This window comes from Bombus vancouverensis, chromosome 2 (genome assembly GCF_051014615.1).
Source record: "Bombus vancouverensis nearcticus chromosome 2, iyBomVanc1_principal, whole genome shotgun sequence".
NCBI lineage: Eukaryota > Metazoa > Arthropoda > Insecta > Hymenoptera > Apidae > Bombus > Bombus vancouverensis.
This window is the reverse complement of record NC_134912.1, coordinates 819,162-839,533: the sequence shown is the minus strand read 5'-3', so window position 1 is coordinate 839,533 and position 20,372 is coordinate 819,162. Positions and strand designations below refer to the sequence as shown.

The 20,372-nt window shown below is 41.0% G+C and overlaps 1 pseudogene across 1 annotated transcript; it reads right to left on the bottom strand.

The window, feature by feature from the left end:
- Window positions 1–1,200: 1,200 nt before the first annotated feature.
- Window positions 1,201–16,583, bottom strand: LOC143305133 (GTPase-activating Rap/Ran-GAP domain-like protein 3; annotated as a pseudogene). Its single transcript, XR_013061825.1, has 17 exons — window positions 15,715–16,583; window positions 13,909–13,975; window positions 13,518–13,601; window positions 12,760–12,859; window positions 12,359–12,477; window positions 11,486–11,550; window positions 11,336–11,393; window positions 11,062–11,164; window positions 10,636–10,734; window positions 10,241–10,453; window positions 9,337–9,608; window positions 8,200–8,485; window positions 7,419–7,861; window positions 5,042–5,378; window positions 4,508–4,594; window positions 4,160–4,429; window positions 1,201–3,815 (listed from the first exon to the last, which is right to left on the bottom strand). The product of XR_013061825.1 is annotated as a GTPase-activating Rap/Ran-GAP domain-like protein 3 (transcript).
- Between the last annotated feature and the right edge of the window lie 3,789 nt (window positions 16,584–20,372).

Sequence of the window (20,372 nt, the reverse complement as noted above, 5' to 3'; positions counted from 1 at the left end):
CATTTTTTAAGCGGAGATGGACGATGAAATACGCGAGTGCGTGGATTTGAATAAATTTTCAATATGCGTTGTGATGTATCGGCGTCAGCTGGTCGGTGGTCGGTGGTCGGTGGTCGATACGAGACAGACTGGAGCAAAAGGACGTTTTCCGTTGCGACAAGATTCCGCGCACACTGTCAGAAACAGGCGTCCAGTTAGCAAGTTTAGAAGCGCTGTAGACGAAAGGTAGAAAATAGGCGTATACGATAAGATGATTACAGACAGCTTTCCGTGGCTAGAACGCGTGTTTGATAGCAACGATCAACTGCTTCCGAGCGATGATCGTCCGTTAACGAGGGTAGACGAAGGCTGTCCTCGCCGTCGAAGAAACTCCCTCCGCTGGAGTACGGTCCGAGAAAGATTCCTCGAGGCCTGTAGCAGTTTTACGATGCGCCCGGCATCGCGCTCAGCAATACGAGTACCACTTGTAACGCGGCAATAATAATAAAACCAGGTCCTTTCCACGGATCGGTGCGATGCGTAACCAAACACTGTTAATGTACCAATTGTGCGTGTATATATCTATATCTATATTGGAATATTACATTTGAAAACATTCGAAACATTAAAAGATTAAACATTAAAACATTAAAATTGCTCTATAATCAAATCCAATTACGTCACAAGGATGAAAAAGAAGAGTGTCATAAAAAAAAAAAAGAGAGGATGTTAAGATACGTCTCCGAGGAAATGAATTTTAACTGTGTTAAAACGCGTTAAACACGATACAATGTACGTGTACATATAATACTACGATTATAAGGGCTCGGCCTTACTTCGTCCTCCTCTGACTCTGACGTATTACGTTAGCGACAGAGAAATATGAGTAAAGTAGTAAAAAGCTTGGATCAAATTCATCGAATACATTTTTATGTTACGACAGATTATGTACATTTGACGCACATAGGCCAACCTAGCTTAATCTTAAACTTATCAACGCGATAATCATTTTTAATATCGTATAAATAAATAAACATAGCGTAGGCTGAACCAGATAAATATGCAGTCGGCAATACGGTTTGCAATAATAATAATTCGACGAGTCCATCTTCGATTCGACAGTCGGTCGACTGTACGACAAATATACATATACCGTCCGAATGAAAAATTACTTACAGAAGAAAAGTTGTTCGATCGGATCGCATAATTAGCAAATTCCTGTTTAAATATGAACGTTTAATAGGTTATCATCTTCCTTTTATTTGCGGTAAATACATACATATAGAAATCGCTAGGCGATTTAACGGCGTACATTTTCTTTAATTATCCTTTTACGTATTAACCGTGGCTCCTATCGTACCTGTTGTAATTATCGGCAGAGGTAATTCGTCACGACAACCATCGAACGAGACCATCGACGTATAAGTTATCTACGAATTGCGTAAAAGTAATCGTAAAACTTGGTACAACTCGCGCGTAGACCTTGGAAAACCTTTGAAAGCGACGAGAATCCTTTGCTCTTTATCGTTCGTTCGCTCGAGTTAATAAGTCGGTAAAATAATTCTCGTAAAGCGGCTAAATTAGATCGCGTATATCATTTTGATTTTTCCAGTTCTCCGTAAAGAGTTCAGCTTTTAAATAACCCTTGATCGAAATTTAAAGCCGAGTAAATACGAATAAGACGAGAAAGGAATAAAAGTAACACGTGGACTGCGGATATTTATGCAGACTCTTCGACTTTGTCGTTAAGATAACGCTTTAACGTTCTAACATTAACAGAATAATCAAACTTGTTGTATGTTACGAGATATAATACCCGTCAAAATACACTGTACGTACTATTTATCATATATACCGATTTACACGAGTCCTTTACACGTACTTTTTACGATCAGATCCAACTATACGTAAAATTTCGTATCATTCTCTTTTCAGTTTCTACTTTTATTTATTATTTATTAGTTATTATTTATTATTTATTACCATCGTGCTAGTACTATCGGGGCATCTTTTTATCCGGTGCCTTGTCTCGTACTAAACATTCTTCTACCTATTATTATCATTGCTATTGTTATTGTTATTATTATTAGTATTATTATTATTATTATATAGGTATAGAGTGATTTTTCGTATTTGCGACAAGAACTTATCAAGATCAACGCTTCTTTCACGAGCAGCGAACGAAATCGCGTCGTAGACGTAATTTCGTAGAAACTGAAACAGCCGATAAGCTTTGTGCTTCTATAGTTTGACGAATAACGACAAATATAGCTATAGTCTGCGAAACTTGAAACGGGACACTCTGTGTAATTATTTCCTCGGATACTACGTCGTTAAAACAAATACGTTCGTATAGGTTTATTTAAAAAACATATTTTTTCGTTGTTTACGTTTATGATATAGAAACCAGTTTGTAGAGTAATTCCTACACTTACGTACGTTTCGTTCTCCGTACGTTGAATCGAATCGATGGACGCTTGTGTGTGCTTGTACGTATCTCGCGAAGCGTGAATTTTGTAGGAACGTGGCTAAATTACAACAAGCGTCGTATCGCTCTCTCCTTGATCGAAACAAGCTATCCGGCATTTTTTCATTTCTCAAGATACGTCGCAATCATATCGTATAGACTGTTTGGAAATTATACTGTATATACGTCTATAATTATAATATATACGACTAGATATTTTAGGCGAAACGAGGAAAAACAAAGATGGCACGTTCTAACTTGCATTTACTTTTGGCATTTGTAATATTTCTGCCTGTCGCTCACTCCTACCCATGCTGCGTATCTCCGCGATTCTAAATCTCTCACAAATGCATAAATATCCGCCGTCCGATACTTTTCCAACTCTTTCTCTAACATTTTTCCAACGCGATAGAAACATAAATTTGATCTGGGTTCGATCAACGTTCGAATAAACGCTAACGCGGACAAAGTCAGGTTCGCATAAAAATTGTAAAACTGTTAATTAAACGGTCTAATTGTAAAAGAAGAGAAAGAAACGGCGCGCGTACGTGTATTTTATCTCGATTGCTCTTTGCAACGGCAGTAAATTCTAGCTACAGATGAAACGCACCGAATCGTGCACGATCCGTCGTCGCTTTTACAATTGGATCGAGGCACGAGCTTCAGGTGATCGCAGTTGCGATCTGTCGGAAGGAAGGTCGTTTATACGTTGTGCGCGAAGCTCGAGTTTAAAGGAAATTTTGTTTCACCCGTCGGCGCTCATGCACTCGCAACCAATCAACGACCATTATTACCAACGACGTTATTAATAAATAGCAGGCACGCTCGATCAACCATGTAACTTTTTGTACTAATAGAAATCACATTTTCGTATTTACGAAGACACGTGCTTTTCCTATCTTGCGTTTTACGCTTTATCGTAACTTAAACGTAAGTTACTAAACGCAGCAAGAACGTAAGACGTAGAGTATTGGAAAAACATCTATCGTTATACAGCTAAGAAACGATTAAGAAACGCGTTAAAAAGAAAATGGCGCATTTTTCATCGGTTAGATATGGAAAAGGTTACGGGATTAACTTAATAAGGAGCGAGTGTCGCTAGCGATCGCTAGCGATCCAGCCTATTTTCTGAGTCGAGGCGGAAGCACGTTGGTCGGCGATGGCGTTGGACTGCTGCTACACGATCTGCTCAACGCTCTGTGAGGCTCAACGCTGAGGAAACTCTTGTCGCTGGTCGGCGGCGCCGAGATGATTTCTGGCTCGGCAGGGCTGGCACAGCGTCGTTGCGAGCACGTTGACAAGCTACTTCTCGATAACGTTTGCAACGGTATTTGGTAGATTCTTATCGGCTTCCAGTCGCCCTGACTGTCTATGGAAAGCAAAAGATAATTATTCTCGATTATATCGATTTCCTACTCGTATCAACGTTAGCTACTATACTATACTATAACGCCAGATATAGTACGTCATGGTTTTCTAGACTTTTCGATTTAGCAAGTTGTTGGCATTGCAATGGCACAGTGTTGGCGCGTAAACGTGTTTATCGCTGCAAGCGTATTTTATATATATATATACCGTATACATATCGTTCTAAATAAATAAATAGATAAATAAATAAATAAATAAATAAAATAAATTATCCTATTAGGATAAATGTAGAATAAGTAGAATAAGTAGAAAATGACGATCGGTTTGGAGAAGACGGACACGTACTTTGCTGATTGGATCGAGACGTAGAAGATTGGGGGAAAGGAGGCGGACTGGAAACCGGTTCTTCCTTGTCCATGGGTTTCGAGTCCAGGCGAATTCTTTCGCATTTTCCAGGCAGAAATTCCGGAGCCGTTGTGGCGAAGAAGATGTCTTGCTTCGAAGTGATTAGATTCAGGTTTGGCATGGCGATCGTGTGCACCAAATTTCCATTGATTATCAATCGTATCTCCATGGTGTCGTTGGTAAAGGCGATCACGTAGGGAAAGGCACAGGCTGAAAGTTTGTATCGGGACACGAAGGATTATCGAAAAATAAAGAACGACGAAACGTAAAGATGCAAAGATACGTTACCTATTGCCGCAGGAACGGAATTCCAGTTGAAATCGAATTCCGTTGCTACGGTATTCTCTTCTAAGAGTTTTTGAAAGTGACACGTATCTGCGGTAAGAAAGGCAGGTAAGCGAGTATCGATCGACCACGTCGTTGTTGCATCGCTGCCACCAATTCTTCCTCCGTTTAACCATAATTCTACCGTTTATTATATTTATTAAATTCTTCGGTTTCCCATTTCGCTTCTTATTCGACTTTTAGCTAGATCGATATACGTAGGCACGACGTATCGTTGAAATCGAACGACGACCTTCTATCTTTAAATTTTGTCTACCTTTAAATTTACATTTTTCACCTTTATTCGGCTGTTTACAATTTTCAACTGTACTTTCGTATTACGTCGCTCTTTCGTCCAGTATACTACAGTAAGTACAACAGGCCAAAGAACCTTTACGTTTTTTACTTTACTTTACGACTTTGATACGTTCGATCGGTTTAACGTATAGCGGTGCGTTTGCTCCAACCTCTATACTATATACATATATAAATACGTACTGTTGTAGCAGAGTAACAATTCGGGTTCTTCGTCTTCGCAGAGATCCAAAGCAGCCACCACGTGTGGTTTCGGTGTTCCCTCGATGTGAAGAATTCTCGTGCTTCCAGAAGCTGAGATCAATTCAAAATGATGTCGGACACCGCAGCAAAGCGTCCATTCGTTGTTCGAATCTGTATTTTCTACTATCGTTACCAACGTCGGAGATTCGCTGGCGTTCAACTTCTTCAAATGCAAAAATCCTTCCACGGTGTCTGTGTCCGTAGCGGAACACCATGCGGTCCACGCGGCGCTATGTTTCCATTGGAAAACTATCAAACGTCGGCCGACCGCTACGCACTAAATAAAATAAAAAACGATATCCGAATTACCAAGGTAATCTGAATTTCTCTATTATCGTCCTATATTTATTCCTATATTTCCTATATTTATAATTCCTATATTTATAATTTACTCGAACAAAACTACTACTAACAAAAATATACATAACTATCGTACGAGTAGTTCAAGTAATTATTAGACAAATGGAAGATTAGATAAATTTGTTTTTTACTCGGTCCGGTAGATTCTAGGGTCTCGATGCCATCGCCATTGATACATCGTACACGCACCTATACTATACTATACTATGTTTAGCGACGCGATCCGAAAATCTTGGAATCCTGATAGAATATATATATATATGTCGGGTTAACATTAGAATTTAAGGCGTGTAACGATTCTTCGTTTGAATTAGCCATCGTTTTATGAAACAGAGATTATATTTACGCGAATATACAAGATTTTACAAAATATTATGAGTATTGAGTTTAATGAATGATAAGATTAACAAATGATAAGTTTAACTAATGATTCCAAACGAATCCACGGTCAACGGGATAACTCTATACTATGCGTAGAATAATTTAAACACAAAAAAAATACGATTGCTGAGGCACTCGGTAAATTGCTCGATGTATCACTTTCCAAGGCGATCACACGAATGAATATCTGATGAAAATCTTTTTCGCTGTACCACTGCATTTTGTTCGTTATATGCTCGCTGGAGGCATCGAGAAGCTTCCAATCGCCGCTGCTAGGCAGACTCTGCCAAGAATTTGTTGTATAGTCTTTGGAAGCATCGAGAAAGATCCAAACGCCGTTGCTAGGCAGTTTCTGTCTGGAGATTGATTCCTCATACAACGTGTGTCCCATTATATCGACATCTCTAAAGTACAATTCTATGTGATTTCTAGGGAGAACAATACAACCGATCCACACCTTCGTCAGGCAAAACGTTTATCCCGTGACCGTGGCTACGTTCAGCGACCAGTTGTCACCTCGAACCCACTTTCGCTTTTCACAAATGTCAAACAATTACAGATGACAATTACTTAATTACAGTTATGATAAGATCTGGGCTAAAGCATTAAAAGGCTTCCTCAAAATTGCATAGGGAAGGCTCCGGTTTTCATTTCATCTCCGACATATATATATATATATATATATCAGATAAATTGGCAGACGATTCGAATTCGATCGGAGTCTGGAATCTTTTAGTATTTTTACGACAATTCCGAGTCCGATGATACGCTGTTTCGACAAAAGCAATGGAAAACACTCGCCTACGAAACACATTTAAACTTTCGCGACTTACTACTCGCCATACGATCCAGATATTTTCAGCTTCGAATCGTGTTCCAAGCGATTTTCAAGCGTTTGCGATCCCAATACGCGTATTACGTTAAAAAACAAAGAAAAACTCATCTTTATACGAACAGCCAAAGCTTCGACAGCAAGATCGTAAATTATCGAGCTTTTAATCAATATATATCGGATATATTTATCGGATATAAATATACGCAGCAGTGTAGCGGATGTAGCTTCCATGTGCAAACAAAGCTTAAATAAGCAAAATTACATAAGAAGAATCGATTCAAGTATAAGCGCTAATTCGAAAATAATTTCTTTAAATATTTCAGCAACGCGAAGCAACGATCGTTTTTCGCGTCTGTTTACACGTTACAAACACGATTGCTTTGCGTCAGCCGATCCACGCGAGTTACATCTGTACAGCGGTTTTTACTCGAGAAATTACGTAAATTGTCAACAACTCGAAAAATTAAGCCGCCACTGACCTTTCCTTGACAGCAACGTTTTTCGTCATCTCGAGTCGATTGTCCAAATACAGTCTATTTTATAAACATACGCGCTACGTACTGCGTACGTTCGGTTAAAACGATAAATCGAAATAAGAGGAAAAATGTATATAAAAGTTGCTCGTACGAAACGATCAACTCTCTCCACTCGACAATTTCAATTCTTGGGAAAAATTGGAAAAGCCACTGTCGTCTATTCTTTTTCTCTCTCCTTTTTCCTTTTCTCTTGTTCGGTACATACCATGCGCAAATGAGAGCCACCAGGCATAGTAACGGTGTATAAATGGCAGCCCCGAGTTCTAGGTAGTCTTCTTTCCTTTATATGCGCTCGTCCTCTAACAGCCAAGGGACGAACACGAACACGAGTACGACGAATCAAGGGCTTAAATTTTGTAGTGGCTCGCGTGAAATTGTCGCAATCGTTTTCTTCGCTTTCGTCGCCGTCGTCGTCCGCATCGTCCTCGTCGCCATTGTCTTCGCACTCTTGATCGTCTTCACGATCGTTTGCAATTTCGGCAGACCTACTCGTCGTGCTATTCTCGAATTCTCTTAGACGAAAAACGTACACGTTGCTATCTTTGCCTTTATCACCGGCTCGAAACAACAATATTCCGTGTTGCTCGACCACGTCTAGCTGTTTAATTTGCACGGACTCGTCGAAGATCAGTCTGTGCGATAAACTGTCTGAAACAGAAAATGCATTGGAAGGTTCTTGCGTTTTGTAATTTCGTAGTTAGGAACAGAGAGAGAGAGAGAGAGAGCATCGGTTTTCTCTGTCCTCGACGAAGGAAAGCGTGCTCTCCTTTTATATATTTTATTATTTCATATATTTCATATTGTTATTTCATACACGCGTCATCTTCTTTCTTTCTTTCCTTTCTTCCTTTATGCTAACGAGGTTTTCGCTTAATAAATAAATCAATTTTCTGATTGTACAGTTTCGCACAATTTGTAAGAGAAGACGTATTTTCGAAAATATTCCCTGTAATGGTAAAATAAGGTTTTGATAATGCTCGATTCACCTTCGATCAGAAAAGTTCCATTCTCGGTAGCCAAGATCAGCTTGTTATCCAGCCAAACGTCGCCGCATACGACTTCGTGCGGGAAATCCGGATAGATACACCTCGGCTCCCACGGTCTAGGCTTCAAAGGACCAGCAGTGGCCAAGGAAGTTGGCGCCAAACCTCTGACGATCGCTTCGAGTTTCAGGGCCTGTCCGACGCGCACCATCTCCACGGCACGGGTCTCCTCGCGACGTCGACCTGGAGCCTCCACGACATCCGACAATGCTCGTCGGTTTAACATACTCTGCGAAAATTTCATCGATTTTCCTTTCTACGGGGAGAGTGTGCCGCCAACAGTTAATACATACAGCTAGTACAGTTTTCGTTGCTCGCCAGGCGACGCGGGCGGTTCGGAAATTCGTGCAAAGGCGGAGAAAAGTGGCAATTTACCGTTTTCACGATCATTTTATCGCTTGTCCGTGCTCCGATCGCGTTCTCCGATAGCGCGTTGTTCGAGACGTCGTCGACGAAATGTCGCAACGCAAAAAACGGCAACGCGCTATTAAAAGAGACGCTTGAAGCCAGAATTCACGTTGTATCATCTTTTACGTACTCGTTATCGTGCGATAGCTTTGGTCGAATAACGCCTACGTACAAGAAAACGCGTCGAAGCTTGTGTAAATATTGTATTTCGAGTAGTTTTATCCGCGTAGACGAACGAATTCGCAATAAATACTCCTGATAAATACTCGCGATTGCAATTACAAACAGCGTACTAATTAAAGGCAGCTGGACCGAATCTTTCAGCATTTTATCCAAAGTATTCTAGTATTTCTTACATGCCTTCTAATTCGGATTTCCCTAATTTGGCTTTCTAGCTACAGGTCGTCTGACGAATTTTCAACACGAAGAATATTATAGATGCGATAACGAACGAATCGAAACGCATTACTCGAACAAATAACAGAAAAACCGTGTTTTATTAATAACAACGAATAATACCGCAAGCACGTATAAATACAGAGATGTTCGATACTGGATAACAACGAGTACACAGGTGCCGATAATACTGTCGGAACTAAGAGCAACTTTATCAAAGAAGGATCTAAAAGCGAGAGGAAATGCATATAAATATGATTGATCGATTAGACTTACGTTGCTCTTGCTCTCCTGCGAGTGTTCTTGATACATATCCCGAAGAAGAGCGTCCAGGGTCCTTTCCCTTTTTTGAGCGAACGTTGGCGTATTGAACGTGGCTTTCTCGCCGTTTATTAACTTGACGAGAAGAAATTCTCGCAGGGTGTACGGGTCCTCGAACACAGGCGGGCATGGAAGGCTCGGGCCAAACAGAGGAACGTTTTCGTCGCAGTAAATGGCCACGCGCCATCCTTTGCCGTTTTCTTCGGCCGATACCACGGCAAACACGTCTGTATTTGTAAATGTATCGCGTGAACGTCGAATTAACGATCTTGTTTATCCTTAGGAAAATATACAAGAAGATGGTGAAAGAAGACGTTGGAAGAAAGAGTTTTCTCCGCAAAAGTGGCGTGTATTTGCGAGAATGGGCCGACACATTGTTCGCAAAGGTGCGAACTCGTCGACCACCAGCTGCAAATTTGCGCCGCGCATCGCCCGTTGTAGCAGAACCGACAAACAGGTCTGCGACTTTGCAGCCGGCCGGTCGGTGGGTCAGGTTATTTACGGTAAAAATGGTATCGTCTACGGTATATCGTTATGTAACCGTCGTTATATTACGGGATTCTTAGGAGCTGCGACCAGGCATTAGCTCGTCAAAATGACAATTACGTCGACTAACGTCTCCCTCGACCTCGAAACCAATCGTTTCGCTCTCGTTCGAAACATTTCTCCACACGATTCGGTTATATCGCGGTTATATCGGTTATATCCGAAAAGATCGCAGCTCTTGCCTACACGGATAGACGTATTTATATTTTTATCTTACTTTGTTCTTTCCTCCTTATCTTACCGATCGATTAAAAATGATATTAGAAACTCAGCCTAGATCGAAAAAATGTAGATAAATGGCGTATCGACTTACGGGTAAATTGACTTTTGATGCAGTTTGGGTTGAAAGTGTCTATGGCGTTCGAGTCATCCGTGTAAATGATGTTAACGATATCGTTACCGATGTGTCGCTTTCTCTCCAATTGTTGCGGGTTGTCCTTCGAATAGGGAAGCATCGTACTCACATGGTACATCACTTCGTGTCCCGCGTACACCGTATAATAACTCTCGTTGCGAGTCATGTCGCCTGCAAACGTTCAGAGAGAGTTCGCACTTTGAAGAAGAAACTCGAAAAAAATACAACACGAAGAAAAAATAACAACGACGACAAACGAACATGAAAAACTAGCGTTTACCTTACCGTCGACCATATGTTCAAACCATAGCTACCACCTACTAACTACATAGAAACGGAAATAAGAACGGTACCTTTTACGTCTAAACCATCTCGATACTTGTCCCAATTCTTCAGTTCTATCCTCTCGCCCACAATTTCCAGGAACTTGTCAAAATCTGGACTACCCTTCTCTGTAAACCGAGCGAACAGATCGCGTATCGAGACGAATTACGAATCAACGTTGGAATTGTATTTTTCTAAAACTTGAAACTCGCTATGAAACGGATACAAGGCGGTGAAAAATTGCTCGCGTAACAGTGCTATAGACTCGCGAGAAGCTACTTTTTCGTACGACGGTTAAAATGCTTGAAACGATCGAAACGGTTAAAACGGTCGTAATAGGTGGAACGTACGCTTTAAGCGAAAGCGACCGCCGTTCTTCCGCATAGTCGTCCAAGTTTCAAGGGTTGGTCGATTCGTCTTGGTTAAATTTCAATCGAAACTTTTCCTCCGCTTACCGTTGGATAGCATTTCGTCGTCGGTCGTTTGCCCTTTCTTCGCGTATATCACGCCAAACTTGAAGTTGACGGAACCCTCTTGCTCTTCCAGCAACAGCAGATCCTGCGATGCAAAAATTTCCAAAAGTTCAACTCCACCGTCTCCTTCTTACGATTTCCTACAGTTTCTCGCAATTTCGTACGGTTTCTGCCGTTTTCCCACACACACACACACACTTGTAGAAATAAAGACGGAAAAGCTGTTTCTTATTAAGTTAATCGCAGGATTGGCCACTTACCTTTTGAAAACCTCGCGCGGAGCCTTATCGAGTTTCTCAAGACCAAAGAAATTGCTGAAATTTTACCAATTAGTTACTTCAACTTGACTTAATTTTAATTTAACCGAAGAAAATTAGCAATCAACGAGCAGTAAGCAAGTCCGTACCTCAAGATCTGCCTGATCGTCATCGTTTTGTTCGCAGAGTATGGCAGCGATATCTTCTGTGCGCCCTAAATTCGTTACTCTTTCATTCATCGATCGCTGTAAACTTTTTTTTGCCTCGCCTTTCTCTTACATAGTGTCTTTTAATACGTAATAACATCCGAAGAAAAAGTGTGGCTATAAAAAGTCACAGTATCGACACTGTTTAGTGATAAAACGGTTCGTTCTACCGTTCACCTACTAATCAATCGATTCTCGAGAGATTCGCAAGAACGTTCGATTCTCTAGCATTTAGCGGTAGACTTTCGTGCGTTTCGTTCTATGAAAATGAAACGCGGAGAACGCGATAAGTAGATAACGGTATCCTTCGTTGCGAGATAAGGCTATGTGCCGATACTTCTTCTATATATAACTATACATGGGTATAGCGTGCAAGTGCGTTGGCATTTTTCACGTAGAAATCTGCTTTTAGAAATTCATTCGTAGCAAGCGTACCGACGCCTAACTTTTTATCGCTTTCGATTTCTGTCCAAGATAATTGCACAAAGGGATCGTCAATTTATTCCGCGATTCGTTCGTTACTCGTCCATCGAATAATCTTTAAAACGACGAAACGCCATCAGCTGTACGCGAAACCCGGTACACGAAAAACATATGGTTCGTCAAAGTACGATGTTGGAAACGGTCAGCTCCGCGGTAAATTTAGTCTTTCTTATTTTCTATAATTTACTTTTATCGTCTTATCGCCGATATTTACGTTTACGTTTTATTTTTTCATTAGTTTCGATCAAATCATCGTTCATTTCGAATAGAAAAGTATCTGACAAGTTGCAGTAGTTGTCGTAGAGGTACGTAGAGGTACAGGCGGATACTCACAGTTTTTCTCCATAAAATAACTCTGTAATGCGGCACGCTTTGATCGCTGACTTCGCTCGTCACCACCGATAGAAACAAGGGATTCCTTTCTTGGTCCGCGGCAACGTAATTTTGATGCACTGTAAACCAATTTTTCATCGAGTGACAAATATTTTCGATATACGTATAAGTAAGTAAGTAAGTAAGTAAAGTAAGAAATTATACGGATAACGAATTTTTTACGATAATAAACGTAAAAGACTGTCGGACGAGAACGGATCGAGCTAAATCCAAAATAAAAGAATAGGATATTGCTTGAAAAACGCTTGAATAGGATATTGTTCATCCGTCGTTCCTCTTATCCTGTACATGTATATCGAATATACGTACACTGATACTCTAAAAGACTCGTATAACATAACAGCATGTTCTTTACTCATGTTTTCCGAGAAAGTATTTGAAGTACCAGCGCGTTTGGTACTCTGGATTTTCCAATATCGGCGTATTCGGTGATCCGAACATCTGCACACGTGCAAAATCAGTTTCGCCACGGACGTAATCAAATTTTCTGTTAAACGAGGGGAAAGAAGCGGCGCAAGTGGAAAGCGGAAAGCAGGAATATCGCGTGTTTCATGCCTAATTTCTACCTTACTAATTAATTATCTAACTGTACAGAATTACATCGCATTACATCGAACGAATTAGGATCGCTAATAAACAAGTGCCTTTTAGAAACCATTTACATAGTCAGTTACAGCGACGAATACCTTTGTCGCGCATCGTCCACGAATAATCAAAGTAAACGCATTCCAGCATCGTTTTATCGAATTATCTGCGAAGCCGGTACTCCCACCGATCTTATCTCAATTCGTTAACGATAACTTATATATGGTTCGTTGAAAAGCACCACGACGATCAGTCGTCCATGGTACGCGGATGGATGGATGGTACTCGCTTCTCGATAAAAAATGAAAATTAAACAATATCCGGTTTCAATATGGCATATCCGGTTTCTGGATATTTACGAGTTTGCTCGTTCTTCGAATATTTCCAACGCGTTAACGAGTATTTTGTACGTCGTTGAAACTAACATGCCGCCGTAACAAAGAAGAAGGAATTTTATCAAGTTGAGAGAACCAGTTAAAAAGCAAACGGATTCGTATAATTACCGATCTCTTACTTCTTCTTTCTCGCCCGGCGAATCACCGTTCTCCACTCGAAATCTTCTTCCATTGTCGGACCCGTCTTGCTCCATTTGTGGCAGCTGAAACGCACCATATCGAGAGACTAAGGTTAGCGAGACCGTGCGAATCTCCTCCGACGACACACGGAAAAAGGAAAAGGAGACGAGAAACAGATAGACCGTCCCCTTTCTCGGCGCTATCGTTGCGCGCGCCTTTCTTCCTTTCGGAACGCGTGCACGAAAAACTATTTTAAAAATAGTCTCGCGTACCATGTCTCGCGTATTACGCGTTACTGCCAAATTCTCTCGGCGCGCACATCTATATCAAGTCGATTTTCAATCGCCCACTCTCCATACAAATGACCACCGCGCTGCTTTCCAAACTCACCATTTCCACGCTGCCGTAATATCGCCTGGAGAGGACACCCCGCCTCGAAATGGCATCCGTGCTGCATCTGAAAATATCATACTGTAATATCGAAAAATAAGGATAGAAAATTTTTTTTCCGATTACTTACAATTTATTAATATTAAATTGAATATACAAATATAAATTGGACAGAGAACGATATTTATTTAACGGAAACTAAATGCAATACTCGTATCTATATCAAATAACTTTACAGTTATTTGATCACTCTCGTCACAACGAATCTAACACACACACTCTCTCTCTCTAACAACTCTATCAATTCTCACGACTCTACTCTTCGACGACTCGAAACCTCTAACGACTCTACTCTTCGACGACTCAATTAGCTCTGATCTTCGCCAATACACTCCTGCCCGGTCGTGCTCGCTCTTGCTCTCGTCCTCTCACACACATACACACTTTTCGGCTCACATACTCTGGCCTCTCGATTGCCACTCCTTGAAATATGAAACCGTACCACTGTTTTGACGCTGCTTATCCTTTCTCGTGTCGCTGTTACTAGGCGCTCTTGGATGTAAACAAACCACGAAAGACGACGTACACGGTGTTTTCTAATTTCAGCCGATCTCCAATCAAAGCTATTCTACGATATTACAATACGCGTTTAACGTTCTACGCGGCCACGACGAAACGAAGAAACGGTCGCGGTCTCTTTTGCCCAGCTTCCTGCCCGTGTTTATTGCTTCTTTCCCAGCAAAAAATCTGGGTTAACGAGGCCCCTAAGAAACGAACCACACGTTTCCCGATGAAATTCTTTCTTTACGGCAGACACTCGGTCGCAATTATTTTTCACCCGAGTTATCCAAATAATTCTGCTGTACGATTTGCCGGTGCTCGTTAAAACTTTCCACGATATCCGAACCATCGAATAATAGTTTCTCTAATAGTGTCGTTGCTCTTGTTTCTAGTCGAATTCAGAGTGGCGAGTGAATCTCTATAGCAAGGTTCATCGATTACCAAAGCGTATAACCGCGATCGGTTGACGATCGTCGAACCAGTAGCAAACTACAACCAGCCCCTAAACACTGCTCTATCCAATACATCCGTCCAATTTTGCGTATCCGTCCGACTTTGTCGCGTTTACGCGTCGATACGATCGTCGTTGACGCGTATCTCTAAAAGAACAAACGATTAAAAATATGGAAACAGGTAACTCGGAGAAATTATTAGGTCCGAAAAGGTAAGGAAAATTCAAAGGATAAACTATAGTATCCGGAGTGGACAATTTTTCAGCCTTTTGCCGTTTGTCCTCGTATCTTCTCGCGGGTATTTTAGGAGTTTTAGACCTAAACTCTGTGTACGATCTTAGCCATAGCGTACGATATGGTATATATATACCTCGATTCTAGCAATGACCTTCGACACAGCGCGAATTACGTTCGTACTCGTATAGCGATACGAGCGATACGCGTCGCCGTCTCATTCGATGCAATAGCGATGCGTAGAATCGCAAGCGATGATAAACGGTTAGCAGAGCAGCGAAGGAAGTTTCCAACGAGAATTTATCCGCAACGAGATTTTCGCCTCGCGTTTTTCCGCTTTCCAATCGTTCTTCGTGTTTTCATGCGTGTTTTCATGCGTGTTTTCATCGAACCGGTTACTTCGAACGCCTCGTAGCGGCAAACCCAATATATCGAATATATAAAATAGCGCGCGTTACTATACGACACGCGTTATAACTGCTATATCGTATCGCAAACTCGCATATCGCTCAGCCGTTTTCCGACACAACGATAATAGACCATGTTTAAAGAAACGTACGCATGATGGCTGGATCGTCGGTGAAGATGCGCGCAACGAGCAGCAGACGACAAGGCAGGCACGCAAACCGATCTCGACCTGTTCCTCTGGATCGTCCGAGAAGCAGGCAACGTCTCTTCGTCGCCGTCGCTTTCCGTCACCGAATTCCCATTTCCAGCGCAACTCTCCCTTCCCCCTTTGCTTCGCTTGCTCGAGAAATTCTTCTTCTCTATGCCGACGGTCGTCGACGAGGTCGAGCTCACCGGCAACGAGACTGCCGACACGTTCGTCGACGAGCCGCTCGTCAACGAGACTCCTCGCAAACGAGACACCAGCTTTATGTCCAAGCACAACATCTTTCCACTCTCTCTTCTCTTTCCTCTTTAATTTCCCCCTTTAAATAGTTTTCCCGCCATCTTTACCGATGCACAGTTTCCGTTTCCGTTTCCACGATCTCGTAATTGCTCGAAACAGCACCTTTCTTCTACTCGAAATGTTCACCTTTAATCCGATCCGGTAAAAAACGTCCGTCTTATTATACGCGAGATATTAACGTGTACAGCGTCATTTTCCTACCAAAGCCACAGTAACGACAGAAAATCGTAGAAAGCACGTCGTACACTTTCGTCGTGTGCGAAAACTTTGCACACTGCAACCTTCCGATAATACGTCGATACCGTAGCTTCCCCCGTAGCTCTGTTACGTTCTTTGCCTCTTTCAAATCGATCGCTGTATTAGATACGTTACAAACGATTACTATGTTCAACGACGAACAATACCAACTTAACCACCGATTTACGCTAAGAAGATCGTAGATTTACCATTTGCAAAGGAAAAAGAACGTTTGTTAATTTCTGAATTCTAGTTTCTTCTTTGCTTCGTCTCGTTTACTAAAATCAGCCAGTCAAGATATTATCTTCGTATCGATGTCGTAGAATGTAAATACTTTTTGTAAGAGCGTACAAAATACCGAGCAGAGGGCAAACGGATAAACGAATACATTGTTCAGAGATGTCGAATCGATCCGATTCGAGGATCGTTTCCGAAATTTCATTATTTAATTAGAAAGAAAGAGAAGGTCGACCGATAACCAGATTCGAATTCCCGCGCCTCGAATCCGTATTTCCAGAAACAGAGTCGGAATTACTCTGTCAACACCTTACCACGGCCAGTATTCCGTTCGCATAATTATAATAATTTCTCGGTTCATCCTCATTAAGAGCTACAACGAATTCCAATACTTGGCCAGCGTAACTGTAGCCACCAACTGTTGCAACGGCTACGAAAAGTATTTGTACGTCCTTCTAAGTATTACAGCATTTACTATTTTATTACTATTTAATTGCGCTCGAATATACAAAGTTTCGTATCTTTACTCGTTTAGTCGTATGTATTTTCATACGACAGCGAGAAATTTATTTTCCAAAAACGAATTCGAACGCTACAAAGCGAGCGTTAGCGAGTTTTACATTTCATTCCGATTTATACGTAGATGCTGAATTTTGTATATACGTAGCTCGAAAATCGCTCGAGGGCGAAAGATGCGACAATTCCGAACAAAAGTAGCAAAGTAGTAGCAAAAGTAGCAAATGTAACAAGAAATCTGGATAACAGTCTAAACGACAGCCTTAAACAGAGATCTCCGAGTATATAACGAACTTGATACCATCGCTAGTTATCCGTTGAAAGCTTCGAGGTTCGTAGCATTGGTGCCAAGTTGCGTGATTTATTACCATCGATAAACCACCTTTTTTAAACATGCTGGCTGTCGGACGCGCGCGGACATCGATATCATTGACCGAGTTTCCCTGTTCCGCAGGTCTCTAACCCTTTTGAAGATCGTGGCTACATAATGGAAAAGAGTACCGACGACACTGACCGAGTCCCTTTGCCTTTGCTTTCCTCTCACTTTTTGCTTAACCAGATCTTTCACGTTGAACGAAGCGGCAGTCGATAGGTTGATTTTAATAATCAGACTTCTCTTCCTCTCTCTCTCTCTCTCCCTTTCACTCAGCTTTGGCACGTTGAAGCTCGGTTATCGCGCCTGGATTGTAAGCGCCCTCCTCCTCCTCCTCCACCTCCACAAAAAAATGCGTCCGATTATTCGATGTAGGAAAGTAAGAGAGATAAAAAAAATGTACTTCTATTATCGATAATTGACAAGAGAGATCTTCTTCTCACAGTCTAAAAGAAATTCGATGCTGAATCGGTTAATATAATTTCTGCCTTTCCACTTCCTCAACCCGATCGAGCGTTCGCTTGACTGTAAAAAATTTCATTTTCAATTCGATTAATTTTATTTATCGATCGTTATCAACGATAGAGTCGTACGCGTGTTTTAAGAACGAACGAAGAAAGAACGTTTTAAGGAACGATATTACTTCGATATTCACGATATCGATATCAATAATTTTCACTTTTCGTTATTAATTTCCCAACTATTTCAAATGACACCGTATAATTCGCAAAAATATCGATCGTCTTGCAACAACAAAGCGTCGATCCCTTCGTTTTTTCTCCCCTTTCTCGTAAAAAAAATCTTCAAAGTATCAAACGGGCATATACTCGTTGGTTAAATACACAAAAATTCAAATCTTTCGTTTACGAATTTCGTAACGTTCTATGCAGTTTCGTTCACACTGCGAAGAGTGCCAAGATCTTCGGGCAATCGTTTTCATTACCTATTTTACGATGCCCTTTTCGTCCCATTGCGACCACCGTCACCATTATTTGATCGTCGAACAACTCTAAAACGAATCGATCTCACATTATCTTCCAATGGAAAGGCTTTCTTACAGCCTCATACCCGTCACATAGCCACCAAACAGTTTCTTTATCGATGATTCTCACGGTCGATCATCGACGATCAACGGTTCGTTCGAGCGTAATAGCTGCACATAGCCACTGTCGTCGAGTTCGTGTCCGGACGACCTTGATCTCGGCCGTCGTCGATTCAGCCTACGTATCGTATCGATGGGAAAAAGAAAAACGAAAAGGCGCGGAGAGAAAACGCGAGTGAAACGATAACACACGGTAGCAGTGACGTTACCGCGTCGGTAAGCACGAAATCGATAAATTGTGACGAATCGATCGAGTATCGGATGGATGAAAAATCGAAGAATTTGCCACGGGTCTCCAACCCCTATTGACAGAGTCAGGACACGACCCTTTCCGAACGAGGATGCAGCGAGTCACGATCAGAGAGCAAGTACTCTTACTAACACGGCGACTCGACGACTGGCGCCACGTCGTCGAGCTCATTGGCTCTCTTTCGTGACCCTCCTCTGACGCCCTCCGCCCCTCTCAACCGAGATCTATCTCGTATGCTTTCAGTCTTATCGCGGTGGCTTCGTTCCTTTCCTGTTCGCGACCTGTACGTGCGTGCTCTCTCTATACATTCGCCTGTCTCCTTCTACCCTACCAACCGACCTACGTGACGCCGAACCGCAACGCGCTCTCTCCCTCGCGTATTATATCAGCCAAACTTTTTATCCTCCTCGAATTCTGCGCTTTGCACATTTTTCCAGCATTACATATAGATTGAATTAAAAAAGTTGCTTAAAAATTATACCGCTACTACTATACAATACTATACTATACTATACTATACTATACTATACTATACTATACTATGCTATGCTATGCTATGCTATGCTATGCTATGCTATGCTATGCTACGCTACGCTACGCTACGCTACGCTACGCTACGCTACGCTACGCTACGCTACGCTACGCTACGCTACGCTACGCTATGCTATGCTATGCTATGCTATGCTATGCTATGCTATGCTATGCTATGCTATGCTATGCTATGCTATGCTATGTGGAAATAACATTTTTAAAAACATCTATTTACTTTGTCAATAATATAATTCGCATAGTATAATTCTTAAGGCATTGTAGCGCGAGATTCTTCTGCACTTACGACAGATCTAAAAGCGAAGCGATCCATAGAACGTATATAATATGCAAAAATATCGAAATTATCCAAAGTATACAAATTATTAGATGAAATAATTTTCTATCTAGATTACATCTTTTTAATTATATTCGGCAAAATATACAATGTTATAAATATTCGATATTGCTTATTTTATTATTAATAAGCCCAATAAGCCGAACGAGCTTGAAACCAACATTTTAACTGTTTTATTATGTTTATTTTTAAAATAACATAGAAACAAACTAACTTTAAGTTATAAGATCAAATAAATTATTTTCGAACAATTTTCCACTTTAGTCGACTGCTTCAAACGAGTTATGATAACGAATAATACGGATATTTTCTTCTGCCCATTTCTTTCATTTTTTCCCTTACTCTAGTTAATTGATACTGTACTTGTTACTGTAATAGCAGGTATTATGGTGTTGTTTTTGCGAATATAGTTCTATGTATTAATTAGCCAATTAATATCGGAGAATAATTGGAGATAACATCGAAATAAGATTGCGCTTCAGGGTATAATTTGTTTAATCTGGAATATAAAAATGTTAGATATATGTATGCATACTTGATTTGCAAGTTGCTATTTTGTTAAACATTTTCGTTGCCAATAACAATACGTATATATTAATAATCAGATACTATGTATATTATTATTACTTACTACTTTAGATGCATGATGAACGATAGTTTGGTTTATTCATTGAGTAAGCTCGGTGGTTTAGTTCATATTCTT